Below are 15,473 nucleotides of genomic sequence, written 5' to 3'. Positions count from 1 at the left end.
CTTGCCAGGGTGATTGCAAAAGGCCAGCTAATTCCTGAAGTTATGAGCCTACTGCTTGAAATGCTTGCAAGGAGAAGGAATGGATAGGCCTGTCCTCTGTTTCAATACTGCAGTGGTCCATTATAGTGAGGAACAGGGTAGAGGTGATACATTACGTTGTACAGAAGCAATTGGGAGCACTAACACAATTCTTTTCTATGACTTCCTTTATCTCCTCAAGATGGTGTCAGTGAACTGCACCTCTGATCTTGCGATGGTGCCAGAAGATGACACAACCCTGGTCCCCATGACTGCAGTTTGCGGGGGGCAATCATTGATTCCTTATCCCTGACTGTGTAGCTATGGTCAATAGATATCTCTCAACATCAGTCTCCAGCTCACTTACTGGCTGTAACTGCTGATGGTCAACCTTACATTGCTCAATTTGAAGCCCTGCAGAGAAGAAGCCTTCGTCACAGTCCTGTCCTGATTGTCCCATAAGACATTGGACCAGAATTAAGCCTGTTCCACCATTTGATCATGGCTGATCCTTCTCAAACCCATTCTCCTGCCTTCTCCTTGTAAACTTTCATGTCCTGACTTATCAAAAATTAACCACCTCCACTTTTAATGCACTCAATGACTTGGCCTCCACATCTGCCCATGACAACGAATTCCACAGATTCACCACTGCCTGGTTAAAGAAATTCCTCCTCAAATCAGTTTTAAATGGACACCCCTCTATTGTGAGGTTGTGCCCTCTGGTCCTTGACCCCACACTATAGGAAACATCCTCCCCCCAATCACTCTATCTAGGCCTTTCAACTTTTAATAGGTTTCAATGACACAAAGCCATCAATTCCGTTATCCAAGTTATTGACAAGCAACACAAAAAAAGTCCCAACACCAACCCCTGTGGACACCGCTAATTATCAGCAGCCAATCAGAAAAGGCTCTTGCCAATCAATGCTCTGTCCATGCTTGTACCTTTCTTCTAATACTATGGGCTCTTATCTTGCCAGCCAGGATCATGTGTGGCACCTTGTCAAAGGCCTTCTGAAAATCCAAGTATACAACATCCACTAGTTCTCCTTTGTTGATCCTGCTTGTTATTTCTTCAAAGAATTCTAACAGTTTTGTCAGGCAATATTTTCCCTTAAGGAAACCATGCTGACCTTGGCCTATTTAATCTTGTGCCACCAAGTACCTTGAAACCTCATCCTTAATAATTGACACCAACATCTTCCCGACCACTGTAATTTCCTTTCTTCTGCCTCCCTCCCTACTTGAAGAGTGAAGTGACATTTGCAATTTTCCAGTCCTCCAGAATCATCCCAGAATCTAGTAATTCTTGGAAGATCATTACTAATGCCTTCACATTCTCTTCAGCCTCCTCTTTCAGACCCTAAGGTGTAGTCCATCTGGTCCAGGTGACTTAGCTACTTTCATATCCTTCAATCCCCAAGCATCTTCTCCCCAGTATTAGCAACGATACTCACTTCTGCCCCCTGACACTCTTGAACATCCAGAATACAGCTAGTTTCTTCCACAGTGGAGACTGATGCAATACACTTATCAAGCTCGTCAGCCTTTTCCTTGTCCCACATTACTACCTCCCCAGCGGTCCAAAATCTACTCTCACCTCTTTTACTCTTTGTAAAAATATTTGATCTGTTTGATATTATTGCCTAGCTTTAGCTTCTTTTCACTCCATAATTTTTGGTTGCCTTCTGTTGGTTTCAAAAGCTTCCCAATCTTCTAACTTCCCACTAATTTATGCCCTCACTTTGGTTTTTATGTTGGCTTTGATTTCTCTTGTCAGCCTTGGTTGAATCATCCTATCATTAGGATACTTCTTCTTTGGGATGTATCTATCCTGCGCCTTCCAAATTGCTCACAGAAGCTCCAACTATTGCTGTTCTGCCGTCATCCCTGCCAGTGTTCTTTTCCAATCAACTTTGGCCAGTTCCTTGCTCACGCCTCTGTAATTCACTTTACTCCATTGCAATACTGATACATCTGATTTTGGCTTCTTCGTGTCAAATTGCAGAGTGATTTCTAAGATCACTGCCTCCTAAGGATTTCTTTATCTTAAGCTCCCTAATCAAATCTAGTTCATTACACAACACCCAAATCCAGAATAGCAGATCCTGTAGTGGGTTCAACCATGAACTGTTCTAAAAAGCCATCTTGTAGACATTCTACAATTTCTCTCCATTAAGTGCACACCCAGAAATTTGGTGCTCCTAATTCTACACAGAGGGGCCGTGTTTGTGTACTGAGGAGTGGTCAGCCTGAACCTTCCTAAAGAGGACGATCACCTCTTTGGCCTTGTCCACACTGAGACTCAAGCTGTTGTGCTCGCACCATTCTACCAGTCACTCTGTCTCCTCTCTGTAGCCCTATCATTATCGTTATTGATGAGGCCAACCACATTGTGTCATCAGCGAGCTTGATGATTGGTTTGAACTGGATCTAGCAGTGTAGTCATGTGTTGGAGGAGGGCTGAGTGTGCAACCCTGGGGAGAACCAGTGATGCAGCTGGAGAGGTTTCTGTCAACGTGGACTGACTGTGACCTTTCTATCAAGAAGTCCAGGATTCAGTTACATAGAGAAGTATGTTGTAACCCGACAAAGACAGTTTATCCACCAGCTTCTGAGGGATTACTTATTAAACAGCAAGATGAAGTTAACCAGCTGCTGAGGGATTACTTATTAAACAGCAAGATGAAGTTAACCAGCTGCTCAAAGCTCTTCATTATTGTTGAGGTCAGTGCTGCTGGACGGTAGTCAATGAGGCAGGTTATTGTCACCCTCTTGGGCACTGAGATGATGGTGGCTGTCTGAGGGGACAGTGGACTGTCCCAGAGAGATGTTGAGGTTGTCTCATGTTAACTGGGCTGCACAGTCCCTCAACCTCCACCAGATACGTAATAAGGCCCTGTAGCTTTATGAGGGTCTTCCTCACATCAGCTGTGGCCATACAGAGTGCCTGCTCATCGGGTGGAAGGAGGGCCTTCCTCACCAGCACATCGCTCCATGTAAGAGTAAGAGACATTCAGCTTATCAGGAAGAGACTGTCACTGTCACTGGTGCACAGGGTCAGCTTGCCCTGCCACATTCACCTCTCATTTCAGGTGCCACACAAATGGCTGTGCATAACTTTGTTTCACCTTCCTGATGGTAAAGTGCAGCTCTTGATCATCTGAGAGCTATCTTATCCCCCCGCCCCCAATCTGAAGGCAACGTCTCATTTGATCTCTCAGCAGTGCTTGGACCTCTGCTGGCAACCATGGCTTCCAATTTGCTCTCACAGAGATGTGTTTAATAACGGTGACGTCTTCAATGCGTTCCTCTGTGGGGCTGGTCACAGATCTCCTATGTCATCGATGGTCAGAGGTTGTGACCTCCCTGAACATGTTCCAGTCCATCTTTCAAAACAGTCCTGGAACATTGAGTTTGCTCCTTCTCAACAGTTCTGTATCTTGCTTGAATTGGCTTGACATGTTGAATCAGTATGCAGGGATTAGCAAAACAGAGAATCCGATGTGGGGACAAGGAGCAGCTTTGTATGCATTGGTATAGTCAGGTCTAATGTGTTCTCATTTCTCGTAGAAAAGTTAACAGGCTGAGAGAATTTGGGCAGGACTGTTTTTAAGTTAGCCTGGTTGAAGTCACCAGTTGTGGTGTCAGGCTTGGTGGTCACTAATGGGCCAGTGGAGCTCACACAGCACTTGCCCAACATTACCATGGTGGGTGTGGGGGTGGGGAGGGGAGGGGAGGGGCAGTGTATACAGACACAATCAAGTGAATGAAGTCTAGGAGAAAATACACTACGTCTTCTTAATCAGTCTATCAATTTGCACTTCAGCTTTGAGCTGCAGCTCAGGGTGTTAGAATTCGAGGTTCAACCCCAGCATCCTCTGTAAGGCATCTCTGTACGTCCTGTCTGTGGAATGTACGTCTTCTCCGGCTTTCCCCGGGCTCTCCAGTTTCCTCCCCCAGTCCAAAGTCTGACTGGGTACATTAATCGGTCATTGCAAATTGTCCTGTGATTAGGTTAGGGTTAAATCTGGCTGTGGGGGAGTGCTGGGGCAAGTTAGCACAGCTCGAAGGGCCAGAAGGGCCTATTCTGCACTGTATCTCCAGGTAGAGGTCTGTTGCCTCCCTGGTGCCAGGGTCCGCGATATCTCGGATCGAGTTCTCGGTATCCTCAGGAGAGAGGGTGAGCAGCCAGATGTCGTGGTCCACGTGGGGACCAATGACATAGATAGGAGTAGGGATGAGGTCCTGAAGAAGGAATATAGGGAGTTAGGAAAGAAGTTAAAAAGCAGGACCTCAAGGGTGGTAATCTCGGGATTGCTGCCTGTGCCACGAGACAGAGAGGGTAGGAACAGGAAGTTATGGCAGATGAATGCGTGGCTGAAGAATTGGTGCAGGGGGCAGGGGTTCAGATTTCCGGATCTTTGGGATCTCTTCTGGGGAATGTCTGACCTGTACAAAAAGGATGGGCTGCACCTGAGCTGGAAAGGGACCAATATCCTGGCGGGCAGGTTTGCTAGAGCTGTTGGGGAGGGTTTAGACTAGTTTGGCAGGGGGGTGGGAATCAGAATGTGAGTGCAGAGATTGGGGTAGAAGGACAAGGAATGATGCTATGTGTTCTGAGTTGGTGAGGAAGGACAGGCAGGGGACAAAACATAAATGTAGCCAGTTAGAGGGGTTGAAATGTGTCTATTTCAACGCTAGGAGTATTAGGAATAAAGGGGATGAACTTAGAGCATGGATCAGTACGTGGAACTACGATGTTGTAGCCATTACTGAAACTTGGCTGGAGGAGGAGCAGGATTGGCTGATGCAGGTACCGGGGTTTAGGTATTTTAAAAGGAATAGCATGGGAGGTAGAAAAGGTGGGGGAGTCGCATTACTGGTCAGGGATAGTATCGCAGCTATAGTAAGGGAGGACGCTGCAGAGGGAGTGTCCACTGAGTTGGTGTGGGTGGAAGTCAGAAATAGGAAGGGATCAATCACTGTGCTGGGAGTAGTCCTCGGGACACCGAGGAGCAGAGAAGCAGGCAGATTTTAGAATGGTGCAGGAAATACAGGATTGTAGTTATGGGTGATTTCAACTTCCCTCATATTGACTGGCACCTCCTGACTGCAAAGAGGATAGATGGGGCTGAATTTGTCAGGTGTGTTCAAGAAGGATTCCTGACACGGTATGTGGAGAGGAGAGGCCATACTGGATCTAGTTCTGGGTAATGAACCTGGTCAGGTGGCAGACCTCTTGGTGGGGGAGTATTTTGGTGAGAGTGACCACAACTCCCTTAGCTTCAGCATAGCTATGGAAAAGGATAAAAACAGACAAAATGGGAAAGTGCTTAACTGGGGAAGGGCTAACTATGAAGGGATGAGGCAGGAACTAGCGAGAGTAAATTGGAAACAGATGTTCAAGGGTGAAAGCACAGAAGTAATGTGGAGGAAGTGTAGGGACCACTTGTGCTGGGTTCAGGATAGGTTTGTCCCACTGAGACAAGGGAAAAATGGTAGGAAAAAAGAACCTTGGCTGACGAAACACGTGAGGCAACTCGTCAAGAGGAAGAAGGAAGCATATATTAGATAGAAGAAGCAGGAAGCAGGAGGGGCTCATGAGAAATACGGGGTAGCCAGGAAGGAGCTTAAGAAAGGACTTAGGAGAGCTCAAAGGAGGCATGAGAAGGCCTTGGCATGTAGGATTGAGGAGAACCCCAAGGCGTTCTATGCCTATGTGAAGAACAGAAGGATGACAAGAATAAAGGTGGGGCCACTAAAGGATAAAGAAGGCAACATGTGCGGAGGAGGTTGGGGAGGCCCGAAATGAATACTTTGCTTCAGCATTCACAAGTGAAAAGGACCTTAATTAGGGTGAGGTTGAAATAGAATAGGTTTGTGTGCTGGACAATGTGGAGATTAAGAAAGAAGAAGTGTTGGATCTTCTTAAAAACATCAAGATTGATAAATCCCCAGGGCCGGATGTGATATACCCCAGGTTGCTGTGGGAAGTGAGAGAAGAGATCGCTGGAGCAGTAGCTATGATCTTTGAATCCTCTTTGGTTGCAGGGGAGGTGCCGGAGGACTGGAGAATGGCAAATGTAGTTCCCTTGTTTAAAAAGGTAATAGGGAGAATCCTGGGAACTATAGACCGGTGAATCTTATGTCGGTGGTCTGCAGACTATTGGAAAGGATTCTTAAGAATAGGATCTACGAGCATTTGGAGAAGTACAGTCTACTCAAGGATAGTCAACATGGCTTTGTGAAGGGAAGATCGTGTCTCATGAGCCTAATTGAGTTTTTTGAAGAGGTAACAAAAGAAATTGATGAGGGTAAGGTGGTAGATCTGGTCTACATGGATTTTAACAAGGCATTTGACAAGGTCCCCCACGAGAGACTCATCCAGAAAGTCGAGGCATAGGATCAGTGAAACCTTGGCTGTTTGGATAAAAAACTGGCTTACAGGAAGAAAGCAGAGGGTAGTAGTGGAAGGAAAGTATTCTGCCTGGAGGTCGGTGACTAGTGGAGTGCCGCAAGGATCTGTCCTGGGACCCCTGCTCTTTGTGATTTTTATAAATGACCTGGATGAAGAGGCGTAAGGATAGATGAGTAAGTTTGCGGATGACACGAAGATTGGAGGAGTTGTGGATGGAGCTGTAGGTTGTCGAAGGTTACAAGAGGATATAGACAGGATGCAGAGTTGGGCAGAAAAGTGGCAGACGGAGTTCAATCCAGATAAGTGTGAGGTGGTGAATTTTGGAAAGACAAACCAGAAGGCTGAGTACAGGGTTAATGGTCGGTTACTTAAGAGTGTGGATGAACAGAGGGACCTTGGGGTTCAAATCCATACATCCCTCAAGGTCGCTGCACAAGTGATAGGGTAGTTAAGAATGCTTATGGGATGCTAGGCTTCATTAATAGGGGGATTGAGTTCAAGAGTAGAGAGGTCCTGTTGCAACTCTACAAATCTCTGGTGGGACCACACATAGAGTATTGTGTTCAGTTCTGGTCACCTCATTATAGGAAGGATGTGGAAGCTATGGAGAGGGTGCAGAGGAGATTTACCAGAATGTTGCCTGGATTGGAAAACAAGTCTTATGAGGCAAGGTTAGCAGAGCTGGAAATTTTCTCTTTGGAGCGTGTTACATACTTCATGGATATCTTGTGACTGTCTTATGAGGATGATGTAATGGTCTTGTGGAGGTCACATGATGTAATCTTCCTGCCGATGCGAGGTCACGTGATGCCCTGTTCTCACCAGGTATATAAGTGTAGACCCTGGTGATGCAGTTAGTTTTCAGTTAGATTGTCAGTCAGATACTCTGCTACGCTGCTTATTAATCTCATGACGCAGTATAGTTTTAAAACGGAGTTTTACTTTCTATTGTAGGTACAGAAGTGTTGGGCCAGCAGTTTCACCAATAGCTGCCAGATTTTTTTGATGTACCTTTTCAGTAATATTGGAGAGTGAAGACGAGAACCTGAAGGAGTCGTTCGGCGGCTTTGGATAGGATCGACCATTGTTGAATTTGCTCAAGAAAGAGTGATCTGCATGAGATAGTTGTGTAGTACTTAGCTTCCAGAGGAAAAGGTCAGTGCCTTTAAATCGTTTTATTTCCGTCGTCGTGAATCCTGCGGATAAGGCAGGTTCCGGCTGGGATCGGCAGTAATGTCGTGTCTTCGAGGAATTCTTTACTTCAGGGAAGTCTCTCCTAATTGACTGTATAAATCTCTTGGACTTTCAAATTTACCATTCTAAGAACTGTGTTCTAATTTACCACTTTAAGACTGTGTCTGCATTTACCGCTTTAAGAACTAGTACTGAGTTTGGCGGTTTGTTAAATGGCCGCATAGCAGTTTACTTCCGGTTAAAGTTTTACTTTGTCTATCTTTTTACTAATTTTGAGAAGAGTTTAGTAAACGTTTGTTTGTTTATAACACCTGACTCATTTCTAAATTCATTGTTGCCGGTCACGTGACATAATTTGGGGGCTCATCCGGGATTGTTCCGATTTTGAGCTTAAGTGCTTGTTTATTTATCAACCTGATTTGGAAAAGGGAAATACCCAATTCTTTTGCTTGATTGGTGTGTGGTGGTATTCGGCAGCAATCAATATTGACGACTTCATGCTTTGCCTGACCCAGAGTTTTTAGCAACGGCGAGAAAAACTGTTGTATCGGAGATTGCTAGGAGGCTGGATATTAAAGGAATTATGAAGGTTCCAGCAAAGCCTGTAATTCAGAGAAAAATCACGGAGTATTAGATCAGTTTGGATAAGTTTGATGATGAGGTGTTAGGGAGGTTTCCAATGAGTACACTGGAAATGCAGTTACATCTTGAACAGATAAAGTTTGAACGATTTAAAGCAGAAATGGCTGATAGAGAAGCAGATAAAAGGAGGGAGTTTGATTAAGATGGAGAAATTAAAATCCAAGAATCAAGCTCCTGGTTCTAGGAAACAGTTTGTTGCTAGTCGAGAGGTTATTTTGGCTCCTCCATTTAGTGAAGCAGAAGTGGACAAATATTTCCAACATTTCAAAACAGTTGCTCTGAGTTTAGAGTGGCCGAAAGAGAGATTGCCAGTGATGTTGCAAAGTGTAATTAGAGGCAAGGCACAGCAAGTTTATACAGCTTTAAATGCTGAGCAAGCACTGGATTATGATATTGTGAAACAGCATATATTGAAAGTGTATGAATTGGTTCCGGAAGCTTATAGAGAAAGATTTAGAAATTTGAAGAAATCTGTGGAAAAAACTTACATGGAATTTGCCTACGAGAAATCTGTGTGTTTTGAGAGACAAGTTTCCTCTAAAAATGTGAATGGGTAGTATAATAAATTAAAAGAGTTGATTTTACTGGAGGAATTTAAAAGGAACATTCCTGTTAAGTGAGGACATACTTAAATGAGAGGGACACTGCTACATTGCAGGAGTCTGCTAAATTAGCTGATGAGTATACTTTAATTCATAAGAGTAAATTTTCTCCAGGTAGGACTTTTAAAAGGAAAAATAGCACAGAGAGTCAAGGTAAACCAGAAATTAAATCTGAAGTTAGTGGGAAAGGTAAGGATGAGGGGAGACATGTGAAGGAAAGACATTTTGGTCCTATTTGTAATTATTGTCTGAAACCTGGACATGTAATAGCCAACTGTTTTCGATTGAAGAAGAAAGAGAAGGAAGCAGTCCCAGATGCTTGTGTGCAGCATATTGAAACACCTGTAAATCCACAGAGTTCGATAAATACCAATGAAGTTTTGTCAGAGTCTGACCAAGTTAAGAGGGGATATGAACAGTTTATAACCGAAGGATTTGTATCCTTGAGAGAAGGATCCACTCCAGTGCCAATAAGAATCCTTAGAGATACTGGAGCTTCTCAATCACTAATGTTAGACAGTGTTCTAAACTTTAGTGATGAGTCTGACATTGGTGAGGTAAACTATATAAGAGGAGTAGGGAGTGCCCTTATGCCAGTACATTTACATAGAGTAAATTTATGGTCAGGATTAGTTACAGGGGTTGTTAAAGTAGGACTACAATCCAGTTTACCTGTGAATGATGTTTCTCTTTTGTTAGGGAATGATTTAGCAGGTGGACTAGTTTTTCCTGAAGTACATTTGACAATAAAGCCTATTTCTGAGAAACCACAGAGAGATTCTAACACAGATTCTTCTTGTGTTGTAACCCGAGATAAGGCTAAAAAGACTGATGTACAGGATAAGGTTGTTACCCATGACTGTTCAACTCGGGATGCGAATTTTGAGGATGTGTCAGAAACTTTCTTACCTTCATTATTTGATCAGGAATTTGGTAGTAAGTCTGACCACGAAGATTTATCTTTATCTCGAAAAGAGATGATAGCAGAGCAGGGTAGAGATCCTGAGATAGTTAAATTAAAGGAACAAGCTCTTCCAGATAGTGAAATTGAGAAGGTGCCAGGAGGATATTATTTTGAAAAGGGAGTATTAATGAGAAAGTGGAGATCACCTACAATTCCTGCTAGTGAGGAATGGGAAGTTAATCACCAGGTAGTAGTTCCTAAAGCCTTTCGAAATGAGAAACTATAGCTCATAGTATGCCTTTGGGTGGTCACCTCGGTGTAAAGAAAACTATAAACAAGGTTTTTAAATATTTTTACTGGCCTGGTTTAAAAGATGTGGCGACATTTTGCAGAACGTGTCATACGTGTCAAATTGTGGGTAAATTGTGGCCCCACTGCAACCGAATCCAGCATTTGGTGAGCCATTTTCCAAAATTATTATAGATTGTGTGGGCCCATTGCCAAGAACTAAAACTGGACATCAATATTTGCTGACCATTATCTGCACAGCGTCTAGGTTTCCAGAGGCAATACCTCTTAGGAATATAACAGCCAAAACTGTGACAAAGGCTCTTATAAAATTATAAGAATTATAAAAAAATTATAAAATTCTTTACTTATTTTGGCTTGCCGTAGGAAATACAATCAGATCAAGGTAGTAATTTTATGTCTGGATTGTTTCAGCAGATAGTTTATAAACTGGAAGCAAAACAGATTACCTCATCTGCATATCATTCAGAATCGCAAGGAGCCTTGGAGAGATTCCATTCTACCCTCAAAACTATGATTAGAATGTATTGTGTGGAAAATGAAAAGGACTGGGATGAAGGTGTACATTTACTACTTTTTGCAGTATGGGAGGCAGTACAGGAATCATTAGGTTTTAGTCCTTTTGAACTTGTGTTTGGGCATAGAGTTCGAGGACCTTTGGCCTTGTTGAAAGAACAGTGGATTAATAAAGAGGTACATACTAATTTGCTGGATTATGTTTTGAAATTCAAAGAAAGATTACATAAAGCTTGCAGCTTGGCCAAGGAAAATTTAAAATTGGCTCAGGAGAAGATGAAAACTTGGCATGATAAGGAAGCTAGAATGAGGTCATTTAGCCTGGAGATAAGGTGTTGGTTCTTTTCCCGGTGCAAATGAACCCATTATAAGCTAAATTTCATGGTCCTTATGAGATTAAATCTAAAGTAAATGATGTGGATTATGTGATAAAAACTCCAGATCAAAGAAAGCCAACACAGCTGTGTCATATAAATATGATAAAACCGTATTATGAGAAAGAGGCTGCCACTATGACTGTTGTGGTCAATAATGAGTCTGATCTTTCTAAAAACTTAATGGATGATTCATCTGAAATTCATTTTAAATCCAACATTATTTCAGCCAGGTTACCAAATTCAGCAATTCTGGAAAATATTGATGAGATATAGCTCATTTACAGCCAGAGCAGAGAGAGCAGATGAAAGTTAATTTTTAAATATAGGGATTTATTTCCAGACGTTCCTAGCTTCACATGATGTAGATGTTAGAGATGCAAAACCCAAAAAACAACATCTGTATTGGATGAACAAGGAAAAATGTGAACTTGCTGAACAAGAAATTAAGTATATGTTAGAGAATAATATTATTAGACTTTCTAATTTGAATTGGAGTTCACCGTGTGTTATGGTGCCTAAGCCGGACAATAGTATCAGGTTTTGTACAGATTACAGGAAGGTGAGTGCTGTGACAAAAACTGATGCATATCCAATCCCTAAGGTAGATGATTGTGTGGATAAAGTTGGACAAGCAAAGTTCCTTACGAAGATTGATTTGCTAAAAGGGTATTGGTGTGTTCCATTGAGGATAGAGGTAGAGAGATTTCTGCATTTGTAACCCCATCTGGGTTATATGAATATGATGTTCTTCCATTTGGGATGAAGAATGCACCAGGTACTTTCCAGAGGATGATTAATAGTGTGATTCATGGGTTAAAAGATACAGATGCCTATATTGATGATTTAGTTACAGGAAATAATACTTGGAAAACACATATTACTGCGGTGGAGAAACTATTTGAGAGACTTTCAAAAGCTAACTTAACTATTAATTTAGCTAAAAGTGAATTTGGTTATGCCACGGTGACTTACCTTGGTTATGTTGTGGGTCAATTAGCTCCTGTTCAGGCAATTGTAGAAGTACCTACTCCAACTGGTAAGAAAACTCTCAAAAGATTCTTGGGTATGGTAGGATATTACCGAAAATTTTGTAAGAATTTTGCGAACATTGCTCTTCCATTAACTAATCTCTTGAAGAAAAATGAGAAGTTTGTTTGGACAGAGCCTTGTCAGGAGGCATTTGATAAATTGAAAACTATAATATGCAGTCAACCTGTGTTCAAATCCCCTGACTTTGAAAAACCATTTTCATTAGCTGTAGATACTAGAGATGAAGCTGCAGGAGCAGTGTACTTCAAAGGAATGAGGGTGATGAAGTTGATCGTCTGGTAGCTTGCTTTTCTAAGAAATTTAATACCCAAAGAAATTATTCAACTATAGAAAAGGAATTATTATCTTTTGTTTTGGCTTTACAATATTTTGAAATGTATGCTGGTACTACTCAGAAACCACTCATAGTTTACACCGAACATAATCCGTTAGTGTTTCTGAGTAAGATGAAAAACAAAAGCAGAAGAGTATTAAATTGGAGTTTGATGTTACAGGAGTATAATATTTTGATAACTTGTATTAAAGGTAAAGATAATGTGATCGATGATAAATGTACAATATAAATTTTTTATGGAGTGATTTTTTAACCTTTGTAACACTCCTACTGTATATTAGTTTGTAAAATACTGTATGATAATACTGTGTATGTTGTAAATTTTATACATTTGTATTTTTTTTGTAAAAAGCTAATTGTTAAAAGTTTGCTCCTAACAGACCAAAATTTTTTTTTGGAGGCAGGTGTTACATACTTCATGGATATCTTGTGATTGTTTTATGAGGATGATGTAATGGTCTTGTGGAGGTTATGTGATGTAATTTTCCCGCTGATGTGAGGTCACATGATGACCTGTTCTCTCTAGGTATATAAGTGTAGACCCTTGGTGTCGCAGTTAGTTTTCAGTTAGATTGTCAGTCAGATACTCCGCTACTCATGATGCAGTATAGTTTTAAAACAGAGTTTTACTTTCTGTTGTAAGGTACAGAAGTGCTGGGCTGGCAGTTTCACCAACAGCTGCCAGATTTGTTGATGTACCTTTTCAGTAATATTGGAGAGAGAAGACGGGAACCTGAAGGAGTCATTCGGCAGTTTAGGAGAGGATCGACCATTATTGAATTTGTTCAAGAAAGAGTGATCTGCATGAGATAGCCTCGTGCAGTATTTAGTTTCTAGAGGAAAAGGTCAGAGCCTTTAAACCATTTTATTTCCATCATTGTGAATCCTGCGGACAAGGCAGGTTCCGGCTGGGATCGGCAGTAACGTCGTGTCTTCGAGGAATTCTTTACTTCAGGAAGGCCTCTCCTAATTGACTGTATAAATCTCTTGGACTTTCAAATTTACCATTCTAAGAACTGTGTTCTAATTTACCACTTTAAGACTGTGTCTGCATTTACCGCTTTAAGAACTAGTACTGAGTTTGGCGGTTTGTTAAATGGCCGCATAGCAGTTTACTTCCGGCTAAGGTTTTACTTTGTCTATCTTTTCACTAATCTTGAGCAGAGTTTAATAAATGTTTATTTGTTTATAAGACCTGACTCAATTCTATATTCATTGTTGCTGGTCATGTGACAAGCATTGAAGGATGAGAGGGGACTTGATAGAGATCTACAAGATTCTGAGAGGCATAGATAGGGTGAATAGCCAGTACCTGTTTCCCAGGGCACGAATGGCAAACACCAGAGGGCACATGTACAAAGTTAAGGGAGGGAAGTTTAGGGGAGACATCAGGGGTAAGTTTTTTTACGCAGAGGGTTGTGGGTACCTGGAATGACTTGCCAGGGATGGTGGTGGAGGCTAAAACATTAGGGGTATTTAAGAGCCTCTTGGACAGGCACATGGGTGAAAGAAAAATAGAGGGTTATGGGGTAGTGTGGGTTTAGTACTTTTTCTAAGAGGAATATATGGGTTGGCACAACATTGAGGGCCAAAGGGCCTGTACTGTGCTGTAGTATTCTAGTGTCTAAAATAAACTAAAATCTATGGATGTGGACCAAAAGATCCGTCTGTTCCTCCACACTGTTAAGGATCCTGCCATTAAACTGGTACTCTGCTTTCAAAATCGACCTTCCAAAGTGAATCACTTAACACTTTGCTGAATTGAAATCCATCTGCCACTTCTCAGCCCAACTCTGTATCCCATCAATGTCCCATTGCAACTTTCAACAACCTTCTACGCTACGTATAACACCACCAATCTCTGTATCATCTGCAAACTTGCTAACTCATTCCAGATCCTCATCCAAGTACAAAGAGCAGGGATCTGCATGACACCACTGGTCACTGGCCTTCAGGCAGAATAAGCCTGCAATCACCCGCAGGCAAGGCAATTCTGAAACCACAGCCAGATTTCCCGTACCCCATATGCCTACCTTGTCGCATACGTTACTAAAATCCATATACACCACATCCACCGCTCTACCCAAGGGAAAAATCCATAAACGATCTCCACCACCTATGTCATGCCACTTCCTCGTAGCTGCATCAGGCTTAAAGCCCCACAGCATCAGGTTCAGGAAATATTCTGTCCTTGAAACAACAGGCACATAGCTAATCATGGCAGTTTAGCAACACTACGATCTCTTTGCACTACTGTGGACTTTTTTGTTCTATTTGTGTTCACTCTTGTCACAATTTTATGTTAATTTATGCTTTTCTTGTGAACGCTGCTTGCATGATATTGCAACTTCATAAAACACTGGTTTATGTTGCTATGAGCAAATGGTATTACAGTAAAGATTCTAGCATGGATAAAGCAGTGGCTGATTGTCAGGAGGCAAAGAGTGGGAATAAAGGGAGCCTTTTCTGGTTGGCTGCCAGTAACTAGTGGTGTTCCACAGGGATCTGTGTTGGGACAGGTTCTTTTTACATTCTATGTCAATGACTAGGATGATGAATTAATAGCTTTGTTGCAAAGTTTGCAGATGATATTGAAGATAGGTAGTTTTGAGGAAATAAGGAGGCTATAGAAGGACTTAGATTAGGAGAATGGCCAAAGAAGTGGCAAATGGAATACAGTGTTGGGAAGTGTATGGTCATGCACTTTGGCAGAAGAAATGAAAGGGTTGATTAATTTCTAAATGGAGAGAAAATACAAAAACTGCCGTGCAACAAGACATGGGAGCCCTTGTGCGGGATTCCCTAAAGGTTAATTTGCAGGTTGAGCCTGTGGTGAGGAAGCAAATGCAACGTTGGCATTCATTTGAAGAGGAGTAGAATATAAAAACAAGGATGTAATGTTGAGACTTATAGATCACTGGCGAGGCCTCACTTGGGGTTTTGTGAGCAGTTTTGGGCCCCTTATCTAAGGGAGGATGTGCTGAAGCTGGAGAGCATTCAAAGGACATTCACAAAAATGATTCCAGAATTGAAAGGCTTATCAAATGAAGAGTGTTTGATGGTTCTGGGCCTGTATTCACTGGATTCAGAAGAATGAGGGGTG

This window comes from Mobula birostris, chromosome 11 (genome assembly GCF_030028105.1).
Source record: "Mobula birostris isolate sMobBir1 chromosome 11, sMobBir1.hap1, whole genome shotgun sequence".
NCBI lineage: Eukaryota > Metazoa > Chordata > Chondrichthyes > Myliobatiformes > Myliobatidae > Mobula > Mobula birostris.
Note: the sequence above shows the minus strand (reverse complement) of the source record.